At 40.5% G+C, this 26,681-nt stretch overlaps 1 long non-coding RNA gene across 1 annotated transcript in view; it reads left to right on the top strand.

The window, feature by feature from the left end:
* The window catches only part of LOC141940204 (uncharacterized), a 42,044-nt gene extending 15,662 nt beyond the window's left edge, over positions 1-26,382 (top strand). Inside the window, exons 2-3 of the long non-coding RNA XR_012627917.1 lie at positions 22,948-23,026; positions 25,769-26,382. This is a non-coding gene — a long non-coding RNA (uncharacterized LOC141940204). The remainder of the gene's footprint in view (positions 1-22,947; positions 23,027-25,768) is intronic.
* Positions 26,383-26,681: the final 299 nt, after the last annotated feature.

Below are 26,681 nucleotides of genomic sequence, written 5' to 3'. Positions count from 1 at the left end.
TGCTGCTGTGACAAAGCCTTTTCACAAACAATTTTTTTCAAGACAATGGTGAATGTGCATTTTATGGTGCACCCAATTTCTTAATTTCATTTTGCTTGTGATTGTGAGACACTTGCAAGTAAAAACTGGATTGAAATAGAATATGGAAGAACTTCAAGCAGCAGAATTTTGCTATGAGTAATCTAAAGTGCAGCTCTGAATTCAGTTTGAAACTAGCTTTCTGGGAAAGCAGTGGTTGTAGAAGCTTATTTTTATGTGGTCACACTGGTGATTATTATTTTTGTTGCCTTCCAAAAGTGGATTATGTTTAGCCTAAGTTTAGAAATAATAGGTGTAATGAGTCATAAGTATCACTGAGCTTAATTGGGTAAAACTGACTGTAGTATTTACTACAGAACATGAGGGATGTCTCCAGAATATACAAAAGAGTATTTATGGAAGCTGAGGTTATACACTCTTAAAGAATATTTTGAGATCACTAGAAGATCCTGCAAAATATTACTTAAGTAGGCTGACCCTCCATGGGGTGGTTGGCATTCCCTGGAGATATAATGGCTACAACTCATCTGTAAGATGACTGAGAAAATGAAGTATTGATTTAAGGTTAGGCCTGATGTTGCACAGTGTTATTAAATTCAATTCAGTAGTGTTAATTCTATGTTTCACACTTTCTCAGAAGATTACACCATTATTTTAGTTTCCCCAGCAACACGATCCTTGGATTCTTATTACTCAGAAAATCTTGTGAAAAAATATGAGTAAATAGAACATACACAAGTTATGTATGAAAAAATGTTTTTCTTTTAAAGCTGGTCATGGTAGGGCTCATCTTTGCTTTGGTTTTCTCATATCAGATTCATGCTATAATTCCTGACTTATGTCAGGAATGTCAAAGGTTACTTTCAATCTTCCTTTACAGTTTTACATAGTCTTCATAGACTGTTGTGGAGTTATGTTAAACAGGAATTATATTTCTAAACCCATAAAGGTTTTAGTAGTATCTCTATATTTAAAAGCTGTGTTTGTGTCTGCTTCCTGGCCTGAAACCTCTGACAGCTATTACGTGCTATCACACATTAATGGTGAATCACAGTTTAGTTTTGCATCTGCTTGTGCTGCATGTCCTTTCACTGTGGCATGCGTAAGAGAGGGCCCAGGAGCCTTGCACCCTTGTCAAAGTCAGGCCTAAATGCCGCAAATGGGCTAGTTCTGTTTTACAATTATCTCAGTGTACATCAAACTAACTAGATCATAAATAATACTTTAGCTGACTGCCTTTAATATCTGCCAGTGTGACTGACTGATAGCACAAAGAACAACACTCATTTGTGGAGCTGCTGGTGGCCTCCACTTCAGCAGATATCTCTCCAGAAACAGGGGTAAAGTGAAAGTCCTGAGGCAGAGCTCTGCCTTCTTTACTGGGCTGTGCCCCTGCTGCTGAAGGTGACAGGGTGAGGATCACTCCCATGCCATGCTGCACTGCTGGCTTTCCATCCCACTGCTCAGAAAGCTGTCCCCTAGCATAGACAGCTGCTTTCTCCCAGTGTTGCACTTGGGTGCAAGAGTCCTTTGGATTTATTATGACTCCTGTGTGACCCTTAAACACAATAATTATTTGGTCTGCTTTTTCTAGTTCAAAGGAGCTGAAGTAACATGAGGACTGAACTGCAGCTCTTCAGTGTGGTATTTTTACAGCATGACGCTGAGGGTATATTTTGTCTGCCCTGGGATATGGTGTAAGGATCCTAAGGGCACAAAGTCTGCTGGGTTAGTGATGGAAGGCTACGTTGAATAGAAGGCAGCAAAACCAATGTATGTCAGCTTTATATCTACGTTGTGTGGTCCTGGGAGAAAATTATCCCTTGAAATGTGCCTGGGCATTGTCTTGAAGGCAGTGACTGCTCAGTGTCCCAAAGCAGAGCCAGGTGGAGAGGGAGCCACTGATGGTCCCAAGCTCAGTGCTTGAATTCACTCCATGGAAGAGCAAATGTACTCCCTTTCCTAACAGCAGGCCAAGGAGTAAACTTGGATGCTCCCATAGGCATTTTTTTCCTTCTCATGTAGAAACAGGGAAAAAAAAATCTTTATTGTGAACAAGACCCTGGAATTATCTCAGGTTTCCAATACTATGTCTATATCGCTTTGAAGTTTTTGCTTCCACCAGTGTGGCAAGATTTATATGTTTCTGTAATTCCAAAAGGCAATACAAATTCTGAAAATGGATTTCCCAGTCTCTGAAAGCACTTGTTATCTTGGAAACAGAGACAACCTTGAATGAAATATAAGTGAGGGACAGAGTGTGACAGAGAGGGTGAACTTCAACTTGCCATTCTGCCTTCCGCTGCCATGTGACCTACAGAGATAAGAGTGGGGTGAGAAAAAAAATTACATTGTTCATGCTAAATTAGTCCCAAGATGCTTCTGAGCAAAAATTACTGACTGAACCACATGTTTTGGTAGTGATTAGGTAGTGTTTTGTTTTGACTAATTTTATGTATACTGGGAGCTGAAGTGAGACCATATGTTTTATGTGTTGTAATAACCTCCTCTTAAAATCTAAAGAGTTGGTGTTGGATTAAAACACTCTGCTTAAAGAGAGAGATAAATATTTAAGAGAGAGAGATTTTAAGAGAGACAGACAAATTAAACTAGCAACCATTAGGAAAATGTTAAAAGAACCAACTGAACATGTCAACTGATTTTTTAAATATGGAACGTTAATAAGTCCATACTGTTATTATGAGTACATGTTATTATGAGGGTATCTTGTTATAAAGAATCTGGTCATATAAGCAAATGTATTTTTAAAAACTACCAGAAACTGCTAGGATGAAAGATGCTCTATAATAAATCTTTAACACAGTACTCATGTATTTGTCACTGTTTTTAAAACACTGCTTTCCCTTCACAGCCCCCTGGATTCATGGTCATTAATATTTGCCATTTTCACAGGATTCCTTTGGAAAACATGAGAAACACATCTTCTCTTAAAGATTTTGTTTTCCACCATGAATTTCCTTTCACCTGATGCAAGTAAATCCTTATTTTTTTCACCTGGCCTCATCTGTGTCTATCATTCACTTGACAGGATGGTGGGTTTAACATCTTAGCTCAGCCGTACTATGCTGTAGTTCATGTACCAGAGAGCTGTCAGCATGTCCAGCCATGCAGAGGTGTCGTAAATTGTACTCGTAGCCTTGCTGCTCTTCCTAGGACAGTTCCTCAGCTCAGCTTCTTCAGTTTATTTCTGTGATATTGAAAAGTTCACATACCACTTTTCTACAGGAAAAAAACCACCCCAAATATAGGTAAATTGCTGGTGATAAACACTGTGGCAGAATTCAGGTTATAAGGAATCTCCAGGGAAACAGGTCTTCAGGTGGATGTCTGCTGGTACCTACATTTTGTCATTTATATACACAGATATTCTTACAACATTTCCCAATATCTGTGTGGGTTTTATTGCTTGACATGACAAAGACAAAAACAGGGAAAAGGGAAGATTTTAATTAGTAAGCTTACTAATAACTCAAAGGTTTTTGAGGCTGGAGTTTCTATTTGGAAGCATTGGAGGGAGGCTGGAATGGAAAGGGCTGGACTTGGCTGTCCTCAGATGGACATCTAGTGCTAGAGCGAAGGAGATGTAGGCTATTTATCATATCTACATGGCACTGGTAGATGTGACAGGTAAAACCCAAGGGAGACCTGTGTCCTTTTGGAGGTGCAGATGCAGAGCAGGAGGCATATCCTCAAGTATCCTCAGTGCTTTGTTTGGGCAGCTAAATCAGGCCTTAACACTACAGGATTCCTCAAAGTATTTTCTCCTCTCATCTTTGACTGGGAAGCAGCACTAATGAGACCAAGGCTGCTACTTATTTTTTCTCTCTCTCTTTCTCACTCCTGTCACTAATGGAGCCACTAATGGTGGTTTTAGTCCTGCAGTAATTATTACTCTGACCTGAAGCACAAGCTCATTGAGTGGAGTCAACTAGTAATGATTTTCAGTCACAAGTGATTTGAATGATTTTGAACCAGTGACCTAGCTGTTGAGGTGAAAGTTGCTATAATTATTCCTCTGAGCAATTTTCTTTCCTCTGAATTAGTTTGTTTTACTATTCTTCTCACAGTTTCATAAAAGAAACAAGAGTTGTATGTCTGAAGGCAAGTCTAAATTGATAGTTATTTAATCTCTCCACCTGTGTCTACATGTGAAATGGAGACGCTTGAGCTAACGGAGATCTGAGTAGAGAATCCATCTACTGCAGCACTACATGCAGTTGAATACATCCCACTACTGACATGCTAGTGAACATGTGTTCGGATCTGCTCTGTTGAAGTCTGCAAGGAGTTCAGTTGCAATGTTGCTAGTTGCTGTTGCAGGTCTTTGTTAGATCAGATATCTCTTCACTATGCTCTGTTTCACTGTACAGATGCATTGCCTATAATTTGTCATGTGCAATGGGACAGAAGGGACTCTTTATCAGTGGGTTGGGTTTGTGTGTGGTGGGGTTTTGATAGTGGGGGAGGGGCTACAGTTGTGATCCCTGTGAGAGGCTTCTCAAAGCTCCCCTGGATCCAAGTCGGACCTGCCTCTGAGCCAAATAGCGATGGTGGCTGAGCTTTTGTGATAACTTATTTAAGAAGGGAAACCTGGGAAGAAGGGGAGTTGTGAGGGAAATACCTCTGCAAACACTAGGATCAGTTGAAGAAAGGAGGAGGAGGCGGGGCAGGCATGCTGGAGCAGAGACTCCCCTGCAGCCCATGGTGAGAGGTCAGGCTGTGCCCCTGCAGCACATGGAGGTCCATGGTGGAGCAGATGCCCACCTGCAGCCTGTGGAGGACCCCACACCAGAGCAGGTGGCTATGCCTGAAGAAGACCAGGACTCCATGGGAAGCCCCTGCTGGAACAGTCTATTGCTGGGAGGACTGCAGCCCACGGGAGGGACCCATGTTGGAGCAGTTTATGAAGAGCTGCCACCTGTAGGAAGGATCCACATCAGAGAAGTTCATGGAGGACTGACTCCTATGAGAGGGACCCCACGCTGGAGCAGGGGAAGAGTGTGAGGAGTTCTCCCCCTGAAGAGGAAGGAGTGGCAGAAACAACATGTGATGAACTGACCACAACTCCCATCCCCTGCCCCCCTGCACTGCTGGAGGGAGGAGGTAGAGAAATCTGGAGCAAAGCTGAGCCTGGGAGGAAGGAAGGGGTTGGGGAGGAGGTGTTTTTAAGATGTGGTTGTACTTCTCACTGTCCTACTTTTTTTGATTGGTAAATTAGTGTTGTTGTTGTTTTTCAGTTGTTTAGTTTTTGATGTTCTCTTTTAGTTTCCCTAAGGAGCCTGTCTTTTGCCCATGGCCATAATGGGTGAATCATCCCTTCCTGTCTTTGTCTGGATCACCAAGCCTTTTGTTTTATTTTCTCCTCCCCATACCTTAGGGGGAAAGAGTGAGTGAGTGGCTGCATGGTGCTCAGTTGCCCTCTGGGCTTAAACCATGACAATCAGGGAGTGTAGTGACAGGACAAGGGGTAATGGTTTTAAACTGAAAGAGGGTAGATTTAGATCAGGTATAAGGAAGAAATTCTTTACTGGGAGGGTGGTGAGACACTGGAACAGGTTGTCCAGGGAAATGCAGATGCCGCCTCCCTGGAAGTGTTGAAGGCCAGGTTGAATGGGACTTTGAGCAACCTGGTCTAATGGAAGGTGTTCCTGTCCATGGCAGGGGGGTTGGAACTAGATGATCTTTAAGGTCCCTTCAAACCCAAACCGTTCTATGATTCTAGGTACCTGTTCACCACTCTAAGAAGGCTTTCCTGAATATCAGCTTTGTACAGGATGCTGTTGTCTTCTGCATTACCCCAACTCTTAAAAATCTTGTTTCTTAAATAATAAAACAAGCATCAGCAGATTTTTGCTGAAAGTGAGGGCCACACACCTTTGCTGGGCAATTGAAACAGGCAACTCATTGAAAGATTACATATGGAAATTGCTACCTACAGACAATCTGCTCAAAACATGTATGTTTTTAGGATTCTGTTTGAGTATCATGTTGTGAAAGACTTTTGACATCTATCCACATTCATTTCCAGGATGAAGGATGGTCTGAATTGAAAAACATCAAATGCCATAGATTTTACAAAGCTTGTTCCTGTTGCGTGTCATGCCATGTAGTCTATGATAGTCTTGAAGTCTATGAAGTCTACAAGTGTAGTCTATGAAATCTACTACAGCCCAGAAGTCTATGATAAATGATCCATGTAAAAAAAATGAAGGTGGCAGCTTGAGGTTACTGAATCTTTATTTATTCTGTAACAAATTCCTTGTGTTTTTACACATTGGGAAAATCAATTTGAGTAAATTGGACTGTGCTCATTTTTCAGATAAGCTGTGTGGTCCAAGGAATTTGCTCTGAGTATTAACAAAAGCAGATGTTAACTTTTGTAAATAGTCATTAACATCAGGAGCATTTTAGGCTTTGGCTTTTTTTTCCTTTCCATTAGAGGTATTTGAAACCCAAGTGCCAATGCAACATAAGTGACATGTCAGGTCCCACAGAGTTTTTGAATAAATTTCTTGGCTTTGAAGTTCTCAGTTCAGATATGTATACTTGTGTATGTATATGTGTTTGTGCTGGTTTGTGCAGACTAGAGTTAGTATATCTGATTAATTTAGGTTATTTTTTCCCCTCTCACCAATAGCTGGGGAAAATTCTTATTTACTCTATTTACTTTGTTATTGTAGCAAAGATGTGGATGTCGTAGGGAAGCATGCAGGTCTTCCCTGGAAGGGTGGAAGAGGTTGAGGTTGTAGCAGAATCGGACCAAGGGAATTTGAAAGCCAGGAGGTAGAAGAGGCAGTGGCAGTGATGCTCATAGTAACTTTACATACTTTCATTTCATTCAAAAAGCTATGTACCAACATCTTAAACTGTTTTCATTTTATATTCCAATCATACTTTGGGACTTTGTCAGCGATTTTTAAAAATTAAACCTTTAATATTCTGAGGAAAATATCAGAAATAATTTATCCAATGAATTCTCCATGTGAAGTTATTTTACAATGAAATTGTCTCCATGCTTGTGAATTAAATAGGCCAGGATTCTCCCCAGAGGGAATTTTTATTGTGAATCTGACTATCTAATCCATTTAAAATTGGCAGTTTATAACTGACACTTCATTAAATTCCAACTTTTGCATACTGCTAGAGTTGGTGCTTCAAGTGGGTTAGTCAGGACCTGATCCTGTAACCTTACTTATACAAGCAGTATTACAAAGGTATAATGATTCATTGCACATGTGAGGTCTCCAGTTCTACAGAATAATATATTTTGATTAGTTCAATAATTATCTGTAAATGTTGTTTCTCTTTTGCTGTGTGTGATTCTGCTTCTGGATTTAACTGTGTAATTCTGCACATGTATTAGTCCTTCATTAACAGTCACAATAAATTGTGCAGCTGGAGTGAGATAATTGCATCTGTGGGGCATAGCAAAATGCAAGATAGATATGCCAATTCCCTGAGGTTATGATTAGTCTATAGGAACCATTCTCCCTTGAGTCTTCTTTTGTTATTAGCATAAGTTGTTATTGTAGGAAAGGCTCAACATAATGGAAAATTTGTACTTAAAGTTCAAAAACTTTTTAAAAATTTAGGTGAGAATTAAAGGGGGGGGAGGGAACAATAATTTAACTCTTTACATGCCACACTTCCTTGTACCAGAAAGTACAACAAAGAAAAAACTGTTCTAATGAAACATCTACTGACTTTTGCTAAGACTGTTACATGCCTCTGGATGTGCCTATCCAGCTTTAAGAGTCTTGCCACCAACCTGCCACTCAAGTTCCTCCATCTGAAACTGGGACATCCTCAAAGGCAGTTATAGAAGAATGATATTCATTCCTATTTGGTGTCAGTGGAAAGACACAGAGGAAAGATCTCTTCAGAGTAGTTTCTCTACTGAGTTTAGACATATTCCTTATTACAATGAAATAGGCTGTGACCCTCATGGATACAGTTTTTATGCAGAAGCTATGCCACCGATCCTGGTAAATTTGCAAGTGATTTACACCAATGTACCTGCCATTGATAATTTAGAATTGTGCACAAGTTCAGGTAGGCTGACAGACCAGATTGCATAGAAAGATAATATGAAGACACTTTGTCCTGGTTTAACCAGGATAGGGTTAAGTTTCCCCAGCAGTGGGGGGGGAAGCTCTAGCCGGGTTATTCAGATACCATGCAGACGTCACATCCTGGCAGGTCACATTTTCCTGGCGCGGAGCGCGGTGCACTCGTGGTTTTGTACATCGTGCTTCAAACTGCTGTATTTGGTAGCGATTTTGCTCTGTTCATTGCTATCACTATTACTGTTATTGTTATTGTTGTTGTTTGTTGTGTTGCTGTTGCATTATTGTATTAAACCTTTCCTTATTTCAGTCTTGGGGCTTTGTATTTCACTCCCTTTGTGGGGGAGGGGCAGCGGCCGCGTGGTCTCAGACCCCGGCAGGGGCTAAACCACCACACACTTTCATAGGTTCACTTATTCTTTTTGATTTTTTAGCTGAAATGGAGATAAATTTGCAATTAGTTAGGAAGACAAACAATTTTGGCTGAGATCTTGCCATCCCTACACCATCAAAACAAAGAGGTTTTTGCTGGAATAAAGTTAGAATATCATAGAATGTCCTGAGTTGGAAGGGACCCACGAGGATCATTGAGTCCAACTCCTGACTTTAGACAGGGCAACCTAGAAGTTAAACCATGTATCTATGAGCATTGTACAAACACTTCTTGAACACTGACAGGCTTATAGCCATGATCACTTCCTTGGGGAGCTTGTTTCAGTGCTTGACCACCCTCTCAGTGAAGAACTTTTTACCAATATCCAAGCTGAACTTCCCTGATGAAGTTTTAAGTCATTCTCTTGCATCTTATCACTGGACACAAAAAGAGAAGAGTTCAGCACCTCCATCTCCACTTCCCCTGATGAGGAAGATGTAGACAACAATGAGGTCACCCCTCAGTATCCTCTTTTCTAAGCTGAACAAAGCAAGAATCCTCAGCTTCTTCTCATAAGTCATGTCCTCTAGTCCTTTCACCATCTTCCTTGCCCTCCTTTGGACACATTCTAATATTTCTATATCTTTCTTATATAGTGGAGCCCAAAACTGCATGCAGTACTCAAGGTAGGACCACACCAATGCTGAGTATAGTGGGTCAATCACTTCTTTCAACTGGCTAGCTATACTGTGCTTAATGGATATGGTTGTCCCTGTTGGCCAACCAGGGCAAACTATTGACTCATACAGAGCTTACCATCAACGAGAATGATAATCATAATAATCTGTCCACTGTCTTCCATGGTAGTTGGCACTCATCCTTAAATAGTGTTAAGCAAGAGTAAGCATGAAGTTGAAACTGACAGCAGAGGCCATCTCCTAAGACCATTCAGCAATGCATCAGTGGTCGCAGAACTTACTCAGACTCCAGGGCTTTATTCAGGTTCACTGATGATATTGATGACTGAGGGGAGTAGAACAGAGGGTGATTCCTCTTCCATCAAATTATCAACTATGTGTGCTCTGTTTATGGCAGTTGGGGAAATGTATAACCTATATACAACAGCTCAGATCCCTATTTTGCAGCAGTGGAAAGAGTAAAAAACACTGAAAACTAAGAATAAACAAGGTTGTGAGGTTGTCCTTGTGTTTTTTGTAAACAGAGGTCTGCAGTAGGATATTTTCTTTATGATTTCCCAGTTGTGCTGGGATACTTGCCAAAGCTAATATTTTGTTGAGAGATATGAAAGACTTTTAATTAAATGTTCAGGTGCCAAAAGGTTAGGGTAGAATTGTTCTTTCTTTCCAGTTTTTTGCAGAGAAGACACAGAAGGATCCTATTAATATTACAGGAGTGAACACTTCATGAAGGCAGGGAGGAAACATTGCCTAGCAAATAAAATAATTCCTGAGAGAACAAAAGGTATTTGAATCTTTGGAAAGGTTCTTCATTATTAGGTGAATTTTTGCTGGCAGAATACATGGAACCATGCACATAACAGCCCTATGCTCATGTAAGTCACGAACAAGTCAAGAAAAATATTACAGTTTATTTAATCTTTCTACAGCTCCATAAATAAGTGTCAGATTTGTTGAGAATTATTGATTTTTTTTTACAGTCTGTTGAAGGATTGATTCTCACTTTTCTCTGTCTCAGGAAAAATGTTTCACCAAAAAGTTGTATTTGTACATATCCAGGGTATGAAATATCGGATAACAAACAGAAGCACAGTTTATATTGACAATGTGTGCAGGTGAATGGTGTTTGATATCTCTTCAGCTGCAGCAATTGTTGATAACCTTCATGACAATATGAAGTTGGTTTTTTTGTTTATTGTCTTTGGAACCATTCATATAAAAACTGCTCTAAAGAATACAGCTTCAACCGTGAAGTTTCCCTCTTGGCTTCCATGCTGACTTGTATGAAATCTAACCTTTTGAACTCACGCTTCATTACCTTGGAGGTGCATGAAGGCAAATCTCTGGAAGTTAAGGCAGGCACTGGTTTATTCCAGAATCTCTCTCTTTCTCATAAACTTCTCACACAACGCACAAATATTCCTAGAACTGCACAAAAGGTTCAGGTTGGCTGGAGCAGTTTGTCTCAGACACTGTTTTGAGAGGTGGGAGATGTCAATACAATATTTGATTATGTTTCATCATATTGTGGATGGCTTCAGTCTCAACTTTTGTTCACTGGAATATCAAAAAAATGTTGTATTCTTTATTTTCAGAACATCTACTGCTCCATTGTTCTTGAGGAAATTCATTTTATTATGTCTGTGGTTTTTATACCTGGCTTCCTGATGACGTTATATACCATTCTCACTTTTGCTTCATATGAAACTACTTTACAAGCTTGTTCTTTTGATTTTTCACACATCATTTCACAAAAGCACAGCATAGATTTTTACTTATCTCAGCATAAACGTCAATGCTACATGATTATCTTACTTAAATGAGCAGTTGCTGTTGAAGAAATAAAGAAATAGAGGGACACAACAATAACATCTGCACAAATGTCTTGATACTGCATGGTACCCACCACTGCATGGTACCCACCACTGCACTTTTAACACACAGCTTTCTCCTCTACTGATCACTTGTTCTGGGAATGACTGGCAATTTAACTTTGGCTAAAAGTTCTCACTTTCCAGTGAAAAAAAAAAAGAATACAAAATCAATTTTGTACTTTGTTTACACCTCCACAGGCCTGCATATTATTTTTCTTTCTGTTGATAAAATGTATTCTCTTCTCCTTAAGACAGCACTAGAGAGAAGACTCTCTACCGCGTATTTTGAAAGTATTTTCCTAAATCTGTAAATGGTTCTTTTCCAAATTCCAAGATATTTCAGTGTCACAGTTTGCCTGGACATTTCTTATAGTGTTTATTCCTGTTAAGGTTGTCTTTTCTTTTTCTTGTCATCTGCCAAATTTTCCTGGTTCACCACTGATACAGATTAGCCTTATCTGTGTAGAAACCTCTACCAGTATGGGCAAGAGTGACAAAATCTGGCCTGCAGTAAAGAACAGGTTATTCAGAAGAAATAAAATCAGGCAGTTGAACTAACCAGACACTAATGACTGGGTGCCATGAGTACTGATGATTGATCATTCAGGAATGAATTATTTATCTCAGCCTCATACACAATACTCGGGTACATGTTGTGTAAAATTAAGTATTACCAGTCCAAAGCTTAAGCACTATGTATAATGCCCGTGATAGCTGAACAACCTCTTGACCATTGAGTGTTTATTTGGAAAATGAAAAGCTTGTTAAAAAACTCAGAAAAAATAATGCAAACTTTTTGTTATGCGCTTTATAGTCATGATGGTTAACAAATCAATTAACATGTTAATATATTAGTAATTCCTATCTGAATAGATCTGGCTCAATAATTGTTGTAAGGCATCATTCATTTATATTGCTCCAGAGAACATACACTGTCTGAATTCTATTTGTGTTCATTAATTCCTTTCCACTTCACACATAAATATGGTACTTGACATGCTATCCTTGGTGATGTATAATAGCAATTTCCTTCTGACCTCAAGGTCACTTTCTTTTTTGTGTGTGCTACAAGCTGAGATTTCAGGAAGCCTGTATGGTAAAACTGGTGCTCTACAATAACCCCTGTTGCTATGTGATAATTAATTACTTCTAAGGCTATCTTGTATTCTAAAGGTACGGACCTTTAAAAGTGTATTTGCTGTGCTACATGTATGCTAAACTTTATTTCATGGACTGAAAGAAGATATCTGCCTACTTCCTTATATACCAAAGCACTTCATACCCAGTTCAGACTACTGTTTGCAGATTTAAAAATTTGTAATACTGGTTGCTGATTATGTCCAAGGCCTGAGTTTCATAAGTGAATAGGCTCAGATTAAGGACTTGGCTGAGAGAAACTGTCTGGAAAGCAGGTGAAAACCATTCACTGGGAAGAGATAATTGTTTATCATAAAAAGGAGTTTACTACTGTCCTGGTTTAACCAGGATAGGGTTAAGTTTACCCAGGCAGTGGCTCTCGGGCCAGTCCGGACAGGGCAGGAGATTAAGAACGTGCTCTACACCGAAGCCGGGGAGAATGGCCCTTCCTGGAGCCTTTGGCAGAGAGCAGATGGGGAATCCCGAGGCCGACCTCTAGGCTTTTGGAGCCGGGGATACAAAGGCTCTGAAGCTAACTATACCCTAACTGAGAAGGAGATACTGGCAGCGTATGAAGGAATTCGAGCTGCCTCAGAAGTGGTCGGCACTGAGACACAGCTCCTCCTGGCACCTCAACTGCCGGTGCTGGGATGGATGTTCAAAGGAAAGGCTCCCTCCACACATCATGCAACAGATGCCACGTGGAGTAAATGGGTTGCGTTGATAACACAACGGGCTCGAATAGGGAACCGCGACCCCCCAGGATTAGTGGAAATGATCATGAACTGGCCAGAGAGCAAAGATGCTGGGATGTCACCAGAACAAGAGGTGAAACGTGCTGAGGAGGCCCCACCATATAACGAGCTGCCAGAGGAAGAAAAACAATATGCCCTGTTCACTGATGGGTCTTGCCGCATTGTGGGAAAACATCGACGATGGAAGGCTGCAGTGTGGCATCCCACACGAGAAACCACTGAAGCTGTTGAGGGACAAGGTGAATCAAGCCAGTTCGCAGAGGTGAAAGCCATCCAATTGGCTTTGGAGATTGCTGAGCGAGAAAAGTGGCCGAGGCTCTGTATCTACACTGAGTCGTGGGTGATGGCAAGTGCCCTGTGGATGTGGTTGCAGCAATGGAAACAGAACAACTGGCAACGCAAGGGAAGACCCATCTGGGCCGCTGAAGTATGGCAGAACATTGCAGCCCGGGTGGAGAACCTTGTTGTGAAGGTGCGCCATGTGGACGCCCATATACCCAAGACTCGAGTCACTGATGAACATCAGCATAACCAGCAGGCGGACCAAGCTGCTAAGATCAAGGTGGCTCAGGTGGACTTGGACTGGCAGCGTAAAGGTGAACTGTTCATAGCCCAGTGGGCCCATGAGACCTCGGGCCACCAAGGCAGAGATGCAACATATAGGTGGGCTCGAGATCGAGGGGTGGACCTCACCATTGACACCATCGCAGAGATCATCCACGGATGTGAGACGTGTGCTGCAATCAAACAAGCCAAACGGGTGAAGCCCCAGCGGAATGAAGATCGATGGATGAAATATAAATATGGAGAGCCCTGGCAGATCGACTACATCACACTGCCACAGACCCGCCGAGGCAAGCGCCACGTGCTAACAATGGTGGAAGCAACCACTGGGTGGCTCGAAACTTATCCAGTGTCCCACCCCACCGCCCGAAATACCATCCTGGGTCTTGAAGAGCGAGTCCTGTGGCAACACAGCACCCCAGAGAGTATTGAGTCGGACAACGGGACTCACTTCCGAAATAACCTCATAGATGCCTGGGCAGAAGAACATGGCATCGAGTGGGTCTACCACATCCCCTACCATGCACCAGCCTCCGGGAAGATCGAGCGCTACAATGGACTGTTAAAAACTACATTGAGAGCAACGGGGGGTGGAACCTTCAAACACTGGGACACACATCTGACAAAGGCCACTTGGTTAGTGAACACAAAAGGATCTGCCAATCGAGCTGGCCCGGCTCAGTCAAAACTTCCACGTGTTGTGGACGGGGATAGAGTCCCTGTGGTGCGCATGAGGGACCTGCTGGGAAAAATGGTCTGGGTTAGTCCTGCGCCGGGCAAAGGCAAACCCATCCACGGGATTGTTTTTGCTCAAGGACCTGGGTGCACCTGGTGGGTGATGCAAAAGAACGGAGAGGTCCGATGCGTACCACAAGGGGACTTGATTGTGGGTGAAAACACACCGTGAGTTATACTGTGCTTTTGTTAATTTTTCTTTGTCAATGCTAATTGCTAAGTGGCAGGTGGATGTGACGCACATGGTATAGAATAAAGGGGTGGATTATGTCCTGGTTTAACCAGGATAGGGTTAAGTTTCCCCAGCAGTGGGGGGGGAGCTCTAGCAGGGTTATTCAGATACCATGCGGACGTCACATCCTGGCAGGTCACATTTTCCTGGCACGGGAGCGCGGTGCACTCGTGGTTTAGTACATCATGCTTCTCACTGCTGTATTTGGTAGCTATTTTGCTCTGTTCATTGCTATCACTATTACTGTTATTGTTATTGTTGTTGTTTGTTGTGTTGCTATTGCATTGTTGTATTAAACCTTTCCTTATTTCAGTCTTGGGGCTTTGTATTTCACTCCCTTTGTGGGGGAGGGGCAGCGGCTGCGTGGTCTCAGACCCCGGCAGGGGCTAAACCACCACAACTACAACCACTGTAATTCAAAATAAGGCTATGGTATATAGCATTTAACCTTCATACTCACTGTTCAGTAAATGCTGCAAAACACCTGCATGAGTTTGTAAGTTAGAGAGTTTTAAGTGCGATAGAGAGGAGAAACAAACTCTATCATGTGGCCTGGAGTGATGGCTGTCAGCCCTGTCCCAAAGGCCATTCCAGATACAAAGAAGGAGGAGTTTAGGCACACACACTGGCTGCAATTTCTATCTATCCCAAAGGAAAAAGAAACAAATAAGGCAACTGTCTGGTGGGAAAACTTGAAGAGCTAGGAGCGGTGCATTCTGTTATTAATTATCTGATCCTATACTACAAAAAATGCTAAGAAGCAGGAGAAGATAATTTTTACTGAGGATCATGCACATTGATGTGTGAGTCTGCTCCACTTCATAAGTGATAGAGATGAAATTACAGACAGTAGTTCCAAGAGCTGTCAAAGGAAAAAAAAAAAAAAGCCAAATGAGAGGCTATAACAGCAACGTTCAAAAGCCTCCCACAGAGAAAGTTAGATTTTTTGGTTTACGTCACTACACTCTGTTAATCAACTCTGTACTTGCCTTCAGTTTCGCAGTTGCTCCCTGCTGTCCACTCCCAATATGTTTGAATGACCCCTTCTTAGCACTTCCAGGGATTTTCCAGAAGGAGTTTCAATTAGGATACAGCATTTGGAGCAAAGGGCTGATGGTTTTTCTAGATTTCAGAAGAGATGTGATGGACTTCTTCTGACAGCTGAGAAAGGCTTCCTAAGGATTGTTCTCAAACTGTAGTGCTCAGGATCCAGAAAAAAAGTACTGCAAACTATTAAATGTATGAATTCAGCAGGCATGCATCCAACTTCTAGCTCTGTAGGCCTTGTGATTTTCTTTACGATTGTTCTGACTAACTCAAAGTTGTGTGATTTTAAAGGTTTTAAGCTATGAAACCCCTTTTATCACATGCATTTCAAACCTTTTCTGTTTTCAGATATTTTCTAAACTATCTGATCATCTCAAGTTTGTGCAATGAGGCTGGAAGCCCACTAGAGTGGGATTGGGATGGAGACATTTTGTCCCATTCTAGCTATATTTTTAAATATGGTGATTATCATAATTCTAGTATATTGATATTCCAGTAGTGTGGAGTTGGGATTATAATGCCAGACCTGGGTATGCTTCAGTCTGTGAACATGAAGTCTTTTGTGACTGTGTGTTAAACTAGCAGTCTAAAAGACAATAATATTGTTCATTTTCTTGTATTTCTCCAAACCAAAATAAAATTGAGTTTGCTGTAAGAAGCTGCATGGTGCTGCTTTCTCTTCAGTGGTTATGCTAGGAGTGGTGTGGGTAGACAATTCTGTTTCTAAGGGTGAAAAGCTGAAAACTGACCCAGGAGATCAAGACCACTGCTTAAAAACCGGACCTTTGTCACTAGAATGACTCCACAGTTCTTGCTGTTGCCACATCTTTTGCATAATTATGGGTATATCCCAGCAGCCTTTTTGTGTGTCGTTCCACTTCTGCTCTACTGAGCTCTAGGCTTCCTTTGTTCTTGCAGGGTTTCACTCACACTCTGCATGTTTCATGGACTGTTTATGATTGAGCTATTCCTTGATGTTTTGTGCTTAATGTATGACAGAGGGAAGACGTTACATACCTGCCTGAAATGAAGGTTAAATACCTGTAATGGGGCATCATGACTGTTAGACTCAAAGAATGGAAGACTTTTCATTCAAGACATTTCGTTTCAAATTTTATAAAATGAGGGTCAGGATGCTATCTGTAGAATAGATGATGTATGTAGCTTCTATCTTGTTTCTAAGCATGAGTGTAAGAAGAAAAAAGTGTATTCAGGAATTTAAAATAATGGTAAGCCCTATTGATTAATAACAAATATAGAAAGAGCAGAAGAGGTAGGGGCAACAGTCCATGCCTTCCTTCAACCCTCATTTTTCTGATTTACCTGCTCAACAGATTTATATTTTGTGCTTATTTTGGGAATCTCTAAAAAAATAAGAGCAATAGAAATTAAGAATTAGGTGAAGGTACAGAACACAAAAGATCGGGGCAGAAACAGGATGGTGGTAAGAAAGTGATGGGCTTTTTTTCAAACTACTCATTCACTGGCCAGGAGTGCTGATAAGGAAGCTGGAGAAGGATATTGCCTTCTGCCTTTTTATTCTTGTTCTCTTTCTTTCAATCCTGATTTCTCTCTCTCTCGACATTTAAAATCAAAACTGTCTGGAAAATTCAAGTCAAATTCAAGGATGAATTGCTCTACAAAAATATATGCTTTTTGGCAAAACTGGTTGAAGTGAGAAAAAAAATTTTCCATCCTGTAGCCCTTAAATGTGCTGCAGCAGAGGAACAGTAGAGTATATGTAATTGGCTGCATATAATTCACATACGATGTGAATCTGTATTACATACAGCCATAGGAGCAGATACCATAGTTGAAACAAACATGTTTTGATCATTTTGTGTACTTTTAGGCAGGTATAGGTAGTATTTAGATGCAAAAGAGAAGGAACTATGCTTGTTTTCATTCATTGCCTACCATGCTGAGACAAATCCACTTCTTCCTTTTGCCCCAAGGTGTCTTTTATAAACTGGTATGTGCAATCTAAGTTTGCAATAAGAACAATTAAAATTTCATGTTGTTTTTTATGTTCTCAAGTGCTATGGTTTAATATTTCATTCTGCCATCAGTTTTCAGATTAAGGAAGAAAGTGTTTAGGAAAGACATTTCTCCAGTAGTAATATTCAAGATGCTTTACAGGGAACGTGAGGACTATTTAGAAGGACTGTTATGGTAGAAAAGGGGAGGCAGCATAATAATTTATTTCCCTCATTCTTGTTTACATTCTTGGAGTTAAGCTCCTGACGTGAAGGAAGTAAAAAAAAACCTGTTTTTGAATTAAGCAATATTTTTTCTGTCAGACAATGGAAATGGTTTCTCAGCATGGTAAAGAATTTGCTGGTAGCTGTTGAAAAGAGAGAAAATTATTTTTCAGTTGCCTATAGATTTCCTGGCAACTCTCTGTAAAGAAGCTTGTGGGCTTCTGAGATATCCCTTGACCTGGTCTAAAAAGTCAAATAATCTTTCCAGGTGTTGCTCATGGAAAGAAACATAGAAAATTCTCAGACTGGTGACAAGCAAAATTCCTGGGAGTATGTATATGCTATAAATTTGGGTCTATTGCTTATTGTAAAAACAAAACCAAACCAAGCAAAAAAAAAAAATCCTTTCAAATAAAAATATTGTAAAGTAGTAGTACTTTGCCTGGACTGGAAATTATGGTCATGCAAAATATTAGAAATTACTCAAGTCCTTCAAGGTTTACAAATGAAGGTGGCTTGCTGTGTTTTCTCCCTTCCAGTTTTGAGAGAGTCCTCCATTTGAGCATCTTTTCAAGATGTGGAGCAGTAGGGCTATTTGGGAAATCTCAGAGAATTTTGTGGAAAAGTGAAGCCTCTTCTACCTTTTTCAGCATGGTCCTGGTGCTGCTGGATCCCCAAAACCAGAGTCCTGAGATGAGCAGGGTGAAAGATGTCATCCTTATTTACAGACAATTAAAAACATGATGCTTGCACAGGGTTTCCTTGCAAGTTGCTTACAGCTGTTTTTCCTGAATTCCTGGCTGTCATTTGAAGCCCATCTCAAAAAGACTTTACAGTCTTTGTGCAAGCCTACAAAACAAGAGGACACAAGCAAGCACTCCAGGATTTATACTGATGGACAATTACAATATTGTTTACAGCCAGTTGAGAATATAAACTTAGGAGAATGAATGTTAAAGGACCTCAGCAGGCCGTGTGTTCCTCCTCTTCTTTATTATTCCTCTTTCACACCAGTTCCAGGGAGACAGCCTGCTGTCCCCAGATGGTCTGCTGAGACACTCACATCTGTCTCTTCTTAAGGGAGTTACTCTTAATGAGCTGAGCACCTGGGAAATCAGAAGTGAATACCTGGAGTGATATTTTGACTTCTTCATCTATTGATATGGGAAATATGAGAGCCTGAAAGTGTGAGACTGGAGGAGGTAACAAGCAGTTGTGTTCTTCAGTGCCATGACATAAATGGCCAAGTCACTTACTTTGGTCACATCAGGACTCTGCTCCTGCAGATTCAGCAGTGGTGAAACCATGCTAGTGAGGGATTTCTCTTCTATAAGGAATTATCTTTCACATTCACAGCTCTGAGCAAATATCTAAATATTTTAAAAGCAGTGCAGCGTTTTTTGTGTCACTTCCTGTGAAATACACCATAGGGAAGGTCTTCAATTTTACAGAACGGTCAAAGCACAGGCAAATCACTGACAGAAGGAGAACGGTTTTCAATTTGCCAAAATGTAGACTTCAGTAAGTATTTCCACTGATGAAGAGGCTTTGGAAAGGCATGGTCTTGTGAGCACTGCAGCCAGAGTGAGAAACTAAAGTCTGTTTCAGCCATGTGTACAATGCAAACAACTTCAAATCCAAATACAATCAAATAACCAATATTAACCTCTTATCTAAAGGGTTCTTCACTTTCATTCTCCTAAGGTTTGGCTGCCTATATTATGGGGTATTTGCAGCTTCCAGGGTGACCTTGGTTGGGCAACTCATTAAACATCTGTGTCGCAGTTTTTTCATCAGTACAAATGGTGATGATGACATTTACCTACTGCCCTGGGGCTCTGTAAGGCTTAATTAGATCACATTTCCAAAACATTTTGAAAATGGTGTAAGATCTTCAACTGCTGAATGTTACCAAATTAAGGCATGGGTGATATTTCTGGCACGAGCAATGTGATGAAAGAAGATGTTATACTTTTGACTTAGATATCAATATGTCATATTGCACCAGGCTCACCTGTGAATGGTACCAGGTTTGCATATGATGCCATATAGTTATGTAGCCTGTGATCCTATATATAATCCCGTCCTTAGTGTATTATGGATTACACACTTAAGGCTTAATATTACTTTTGTGCTGATTTCATGCTACTATAATTCCATCAATTTCAGCTACACCTCATTTATAACAAAAAGAATAGAGGCTGTACAAACTTTGTATACAGTTTGCATTCAGCCTTATAGGATTAATTTTTGTCTTTATGAGAGCGAGTCTTTTCTGTTTTCATTTATTCTCTTCAGGGTTAGCATGAATAGGTGTGTTCGGTTGTTACTCTTACTACGGTGGATGGCAATTGCTATTATTAGTGTTTGTTGCTGGGGTATATGGCAAAACTGCAAATGGAGAAGCTAGGCAGTGGAAGGATGAAATGACTGAATTAGTTGTTCATCTAAAGCATGCTTTCAGTTTTCCATAGAATCAGATTTTGCTTCTATTTTTATTCTGCTTGCAGACATACACACACTTTGACTAGTCCCTTAAAGCTTTAACAACACTTACTAAACCCATCACTCTCCTTTGTGCTTTACGTCAGATGAGAAGGGTTGAAACTCTGGCAATCTTCACAAATTCCACACCACGTTTGTCCTTGCTCTTGCAGTCTGTGACAATTCTGGCAATGGCCCCAAAAGCCATCGAAAACACTTTTTCACTTGGATTATTAAAACTATCAAGGATCTCTGTAAATATAGCTTGGAGCTCTTTCTTCTGCAAAACCAGGCATGTTAAAAGGGCTGAAATAACTACCATTTGCTATAAACTGGATGGAGAGGAAAATTATTAGAAAGTGCCAGTCCAATGGTGCATGCACTCAGCCATCTGCTACAGGGACAGCAAGCTTTGGAGGCAGGAAAGGAAGGTTATTCTCCACTTTCCTTCACATTCATGACTTGCTATAGTGCCAGTGCACAATGTTCTGATCCTGCTGTAGCCTTTCTTACTGTGCCTTTTTGGAGCAAAAATGTAGGGTTTTTTGTGTGATAAGAACACAAACTTTCTGGTTCTGGCATATTCCTTGAATTCATTGATGATCTTCAAGGATACAAAGCCATGAATGAACAATTCCCTACTTACCTTCTGTAGGTGCAGAGCAGCATTTCCAACTCTGAGAAGACCAGCTCAGCTAATAGGATTTAGATCAGCTAGCCATTTCTTCAGGTGCCCCAGGATGTACTCATCCTTTAATACTTTGTAAGTGGATTCAGTGCAGAATAGCTAAAACAAAAGTGACTGGCAAACTGGTGGGAGAGGTTTCCTAACATTTGCCATTCTCAAACTTCTCAGTTGTCTTACAACTAAGAAAATCAGCACTTGTAAAGTCCACTTTGCTCTGGTTATGAGCATCATCCTTTCTCAATGCCTTAACCTTTGAAATACTAAGGATCTTCTATTTGTAGCCCTGTAATATGTCTTTTTCCATTGTAGTTCTCACGCTATTGTTGTGCTGTTATTCTTGCCATCTTACACCTGCAAACCCCAATATCATTGTTATGTCAGGTTTCTTATGTGAAGCAATCGCCACCTGCATGGAATTAGCTCTTTGTTACCCACTTTTTCCTAGTCCTTATTTTGAAGCTTTTAGTTTACATCAGAGGAAAAACAAGACTTGGTGAATAACAGTGTAGATAATAATAATTTAAATAGCCAATAAGTATTACTCAGTGATGTGCATGCACAAAGATTGGCAACAGATGATTGGGCAGCACCTGCAGCTGATCAAAATGTTCTCCAGTCAGTGCTAATAGTGGGAACTGTCATGAGAGGTCCTGATGAAAAGTATTATGTGAAAAAGCTGGTGAAACATCATCATCAACAGCTTTTCTTCTTGATGGCCACCTTGAAGTCAGTGTGACTAGCAAAGAGCCCACAAATAAAACTTTGTGCATGTGAGTCTATCTCAACATCCTTTTTGTGACACTATGCCAAATATACATTAAGGTGGGATTCAAGCACAGGAAGATTTAGCTATTGAAGCAAGTCATTCTTTAGTTGAGAAAGACTGACAGCATTAAGCCTCAGATATCCCTAATTCTTCAAAACAGGAAGGAGGCTCAGCCCAGCAACCAAGGTCATCGCAGTCAGCTTCAGCACCCACTGGTGCAAGAGGGGAACGACCTTGGTAAAAATGGAAAAATCGAGCCTGGGGTAGTGCTTGACAGTGATCCATAGGATAAATATGATTGCTTGTAGTGTTAAAGAAGGAATAATCTAAGGGAGGATGCATTATAGAGCTAGTAAATCCTGTAGTCTAAACAGATGTATTCAGAACTTTTTTCCCTTACCTAGCTAGAGGAAGAACACCTTCCAGATAAGTCTCTGGCATTGATAAACAAGTCAACATGGTTGGTAAATTTAATCAAGGAGGATTTATCCTTCTTAATGGTACCTTTCAGAGTGTCAGGTGCACAGCTGGATTCAGGACAAAAAGTGGACTAATCAGTCCTGCACAGGTAGCCCAAAGCATACAGTAAAACAATGAAAGTTCCACTGTCATTTCAAATCAGGCACTCTGCCCTCACAAATTTAATAAGGATTAGATTCTACATTTTCTGTCAATGTCTGGTGATGTACTAGGCAGAATGGAATTGTGGGGTTCGTGTTGATCAGATCTATCCAAAAGCTTACCAGTCTACTTCATGACAAAGGGCTGTCTGGCTTTGAAATAGAAAAATATATACACCCAAATGTCCACAGATATTGAGACAAGAGGGGTAGATGATTTTGGCACTGTGAGTCCTGGCACTGTACCCTGTCTACACGTGACTAATACAATCAGCATACTGCTGTTTCTATTTCCATGTTGGCACATTCATTATTTTTTCTGCCGATACCCAACACATACAGTTGGTTTATCAGTCCTATTTATCTAATGGTATTAAATAAAGTGTCTTGCAGTATCCCAGTATAGAATATGACTGGAGTCCATTTGTGGCTTCACTGAAATTTCAGCTTACTTCAGATCTGAACTCCCCTTGAACCACCATGCTATGACTAGGAAAGTCATTAATTTCTCCCATTTCTTTTCTGCTTCACAGCAGACACGTTGATGATTAGCTGCCCCTTATTTAAGTCAAGAAAAAGTGTGAATGTCACTTTTGGAGTTACTATCCTTTTGTTTTATTCACTTTAAATGTCTCTTTTTCACCCAGAACAAAAAGAAAGCAGGCAAGCAAGCAAGACACACAGATGTCGACTGCGTATCTCTGGGGTTTTTGTTTTCATCTTCTGGTAAGCACAATTGAGAACAATGTTCGCTACAACTCTCAGTGAAGCAAGCCTATCTGCTTGGATTAGCCCAAGCCTGATCTACCATGTTAATAACACTTGTCTTTTCATTTCATTGTTATTATGGCACCATCTTATGCTTTTTACATATTTTTGTTTGTAAAATTTTAGTACACAAACTCTTCTGCAAGAAAAACGAGCAGATAAGACAGCAAAATACAAACTCTGAAAGTAATATAAGTGGGAGACAGGCAACAGGAGAGATGTTGTTTCAAAGTATACAGATATGTTGGGTTTTTGTTTGCATTTGGAGAAGAAATAGGAAACTAGTCATTTCTCATCCTATTTGTCAAGCAACTTTCTGCTGATAGGTTTTCTTTTGCATTCATCAGTGTTATTTAGAGCACATATTTTTATTCAACCCAGGGCATTATTATTGCAGATGGCTCCACTCACCTTTATGAAAATACAGAGGATTCTCCTGTCTGAAAATTTTGTAAAACAGCTGTCTTAAAAGCCTCCTCATGAACTTCCTCACTCAACTTACTTTTGGAGTCGATCTCAAACTATCGTCTATGAACAGTCTTCCTCTGTAGCTTGTACAAATAGAATTATCCATTACATTAACATTTACTTCACCAAACTGGATGCTTTGAATCTGTCCTCTGGGCCATACACAACATCTGGGAGCCTCACTAAGTGATGCATCTGAATGACCAAGAAGATTAATACAGGAGCATAAAAAACACCAATAGGCACTTTGCTTTCCTTAGAATGCAATATTATAATGAGGACTTTTGCTGCCTGGGGAAAAAAAAAAGGACAGAAATTTAAATTGAAAATAATCTTTAATCTTGTTGTTTTTGAAATAAATATACTTTGGTATTCTCCCAAGCTACAGCAAATGATATATTATTGTCACTCAAGCTGACAGTTAGCAGAGGGAAGCTGTCATCAGTAATCACAATTGCCACTGGCCAGGTAGCAATGGTACAGCCATTACCATCCACTGCTATAACTGTGTGAGGATGGATGACTTGAGGTTTTCTTGATCAAATTTCAGGCTTTAAAATAACTATGATGATTGATTTTTAATTTTTTTTCTATAGGAGGGAAATAATTAGAAAGATTTTGGGGTTTTTTGCCATGAGGCCAGAAGGAAATTACTTTTCTCCAATCTGTAAAATTAGTAGCCTAAGTAAAGAAAGAGGCCAAGCAGAAAGAGGTGAAGAAGTTGTGGTAGACCTGCCAAGAAAATAAAGGACTACGCTGAACCATGTATCTCTACAAGCTCAGGCACACAGAGCTTTGTTTGTCATAGCAACATATTAATTTTTTTTTTTAGCTAACGGTACTAAATGCCCCTATCTTTTAAGGTAAACAGAAACCTGAAACAGAAAAATTATCAGATCTTGAAAGAAAAGGTCAAGCAAACTGATTGTTCCTGCTTAATTTTTTGCTTTAAAATCATATTAAAATTCAGTAATAACAAAAAAAAAAAAAGTCAAAACAAGTATCAGTCTGCACATAGTCTGCAGCCGCTCCAAACTCGGGTCTTCTGCCAGTGTCTCATGAATTCCTGTTTTTCATCTGCTAGGAGACAAAGGATGAAGAGATTTTACCCAACATCTGTTACTTGGGTGTATAAATGCACACAGATATTCTTTCAAAGTTTTGCTGTTTAAGGGTCACTTTGTCTTAAACTTTTTCTGTTACTGGAAGCCAACCATCGAAAACCCAAGAAAGGCTTTCTTGCAGACATTTTACATTTCCAGCTTACTGTGGCAATGGTGAAACTCCCCACCCCAAATCCTCTTGAGAGACTCTGGTGATCTGTCTCACACTCTCTCCCTTTCCTCATAGCTCTGAAGTGATACTCTCTCCTAGTCTGATTTACAGTGGCCATCCGTAATCCACAGGTAACCCCTCAGGCATGTATCAAAAGCCTTTGGTTATGAAACGAGGCAGCACTGTGTCCTAAGCCTGACTGCCTGTTCTTACAGCAATAGGTAGCAGAGGAACATGATCCTTAAAGCTGTGACTTAATTCACAGCTTTCAAACTTGTTGAAGTATGGTCTCTTTTTTTTGTCACTTCAAGGAGCTCTGCAAGAACTTGGAGGCAGACATTTTTTTTTGGCTCTGCCAGTTGAGTTGAATGGTTGTAAATTGAAGAAAATGTACTGGTCATACCAGGTGTTACAAAACCTCTTCCCTCTCCTGCTGAGGAAGTGAGGTCGAGAGGAGTTATGTGAAATTGTGGAGGAACTGGACTTTCAGCTGTCTACTTCTCCCCATTTTTGACCCACAGAATGAGCCTTGAGCCAGAATCACTGCAAAGTTAGCAGGATTACCTTGACCTCCTGTGCACACTTTCTCTTTTACTGTTTCTACCTCAGTACACTGTCTTGCATGTAAGCCAGTGTCTGGCATACTCTCCACTGCATGACAAACCACAGTTCTCCTATCTGGTCATTCTGGAGATCAAGAGTCTGGCTTAAGACCAGAAAATTAATTTATATTCTTATTTTGGGAACACAACCGCTTACCTATCACAGGGGAGGGAATGTCTCAGGAGGGCTCAAAGCATCTCCCCTCGGTGCTTTTCAGACAGTAAGCACACAGCTTCTGTAGCTGCCAGACTGGCAATGACTTTCTCCATAGCCTGAAGGTGGAAATAAATGGTATCTATGAACTATGTCACCCGGAAGAAAATAAAACTTATTTAGTTTACGTTTCTCCTATAGATTCATTCCTCTTCCTGGTTTATGTGAACAAAGTGAAGGTCAGCATCTGAGTGGGATCGATTCACAGCTCTGCAAAAGACTTCTGTGCCAAATAACAAGCAACGCAGCTTGGGAAGTGAGAAAAGCTAAAGGCTTTGCTCTTCAATGTGATATGTGCATCTGCTGCATTGCTTAACAATTTCAATAGAAGCTGAAGAAGCCGAGGATTTTACAAAATGAGATCAGGACACAAACACGAATGGGTGGACATGAGATGGTTTAGTAATCCAGGTATTTTCCTGCTGTAATCATTGGGTTTCTGATTATTCCTCATCTCTCCTGACAATGTGTGTAATAAGAGGTGTTTAATTCAAATTATGGTCCAACAGGGGCACTAATTCATATCTGAAATGCCTATATGTGAAAACCTGAAATGAGGCATTTTCAGAAAGCACATCCTCCCTGTTTTCTGCTACTTTCTAAGGCTGAAATGTGAAAATGTTATGAATATGGGTTTTCTTTTTGTTGTTGTTGTTGTACTTCTGCCTTTGTCCATCAGATCTAAAAACTGGAAAGCTGTGGGAAATAAATGAAAACCAACAAAAGATAAATAAAATTTAATTAGGCCCTAAAAAGTCTTTGTTTACGTGTGGGCAACCAGTTTGTTGATGCCAGCTTTTGACCGACATGACAATGTTGCTTTCTGGTTTTCAGACTGTTTCTTGTACAAACAGATCGTAAATCCTCCTAGCAGCCCTGGGGAGGAACTGCTAATTGACTCTGTTGGAAGAGTGGGAAGACTGCAGCCTTCTTGCAAATGTGTGCCACTGTCTGGGTCTCTTTTGCAGGGTACAGCTTTTTTAAGATGACTGGAGAAGGAGAAACAGTGGATTTGCTCCAAAGATTTGCCTCTGCCTTATGTGACACTGCTGAG

This window comes from Strix uralensis, chromosome 2 (assembly GCF_047716275.1).
Source record: "Strix uralensis isolate ZFMK-TIS-50842 chromosome 2, bStrUra1, whole genome shotgun sequence".
Classification (NCBI taxonomy): domain Eukaryota; kingdom Metazoa; phylum Chordata; class Aves; order Strigiformes; family Strigidae; genus Strix; species Strix uralensis.
Note: the sequence above shows the minus strand (reverse complement) of the source record. Positions and strands in the feature narration are given on the sequence as shown.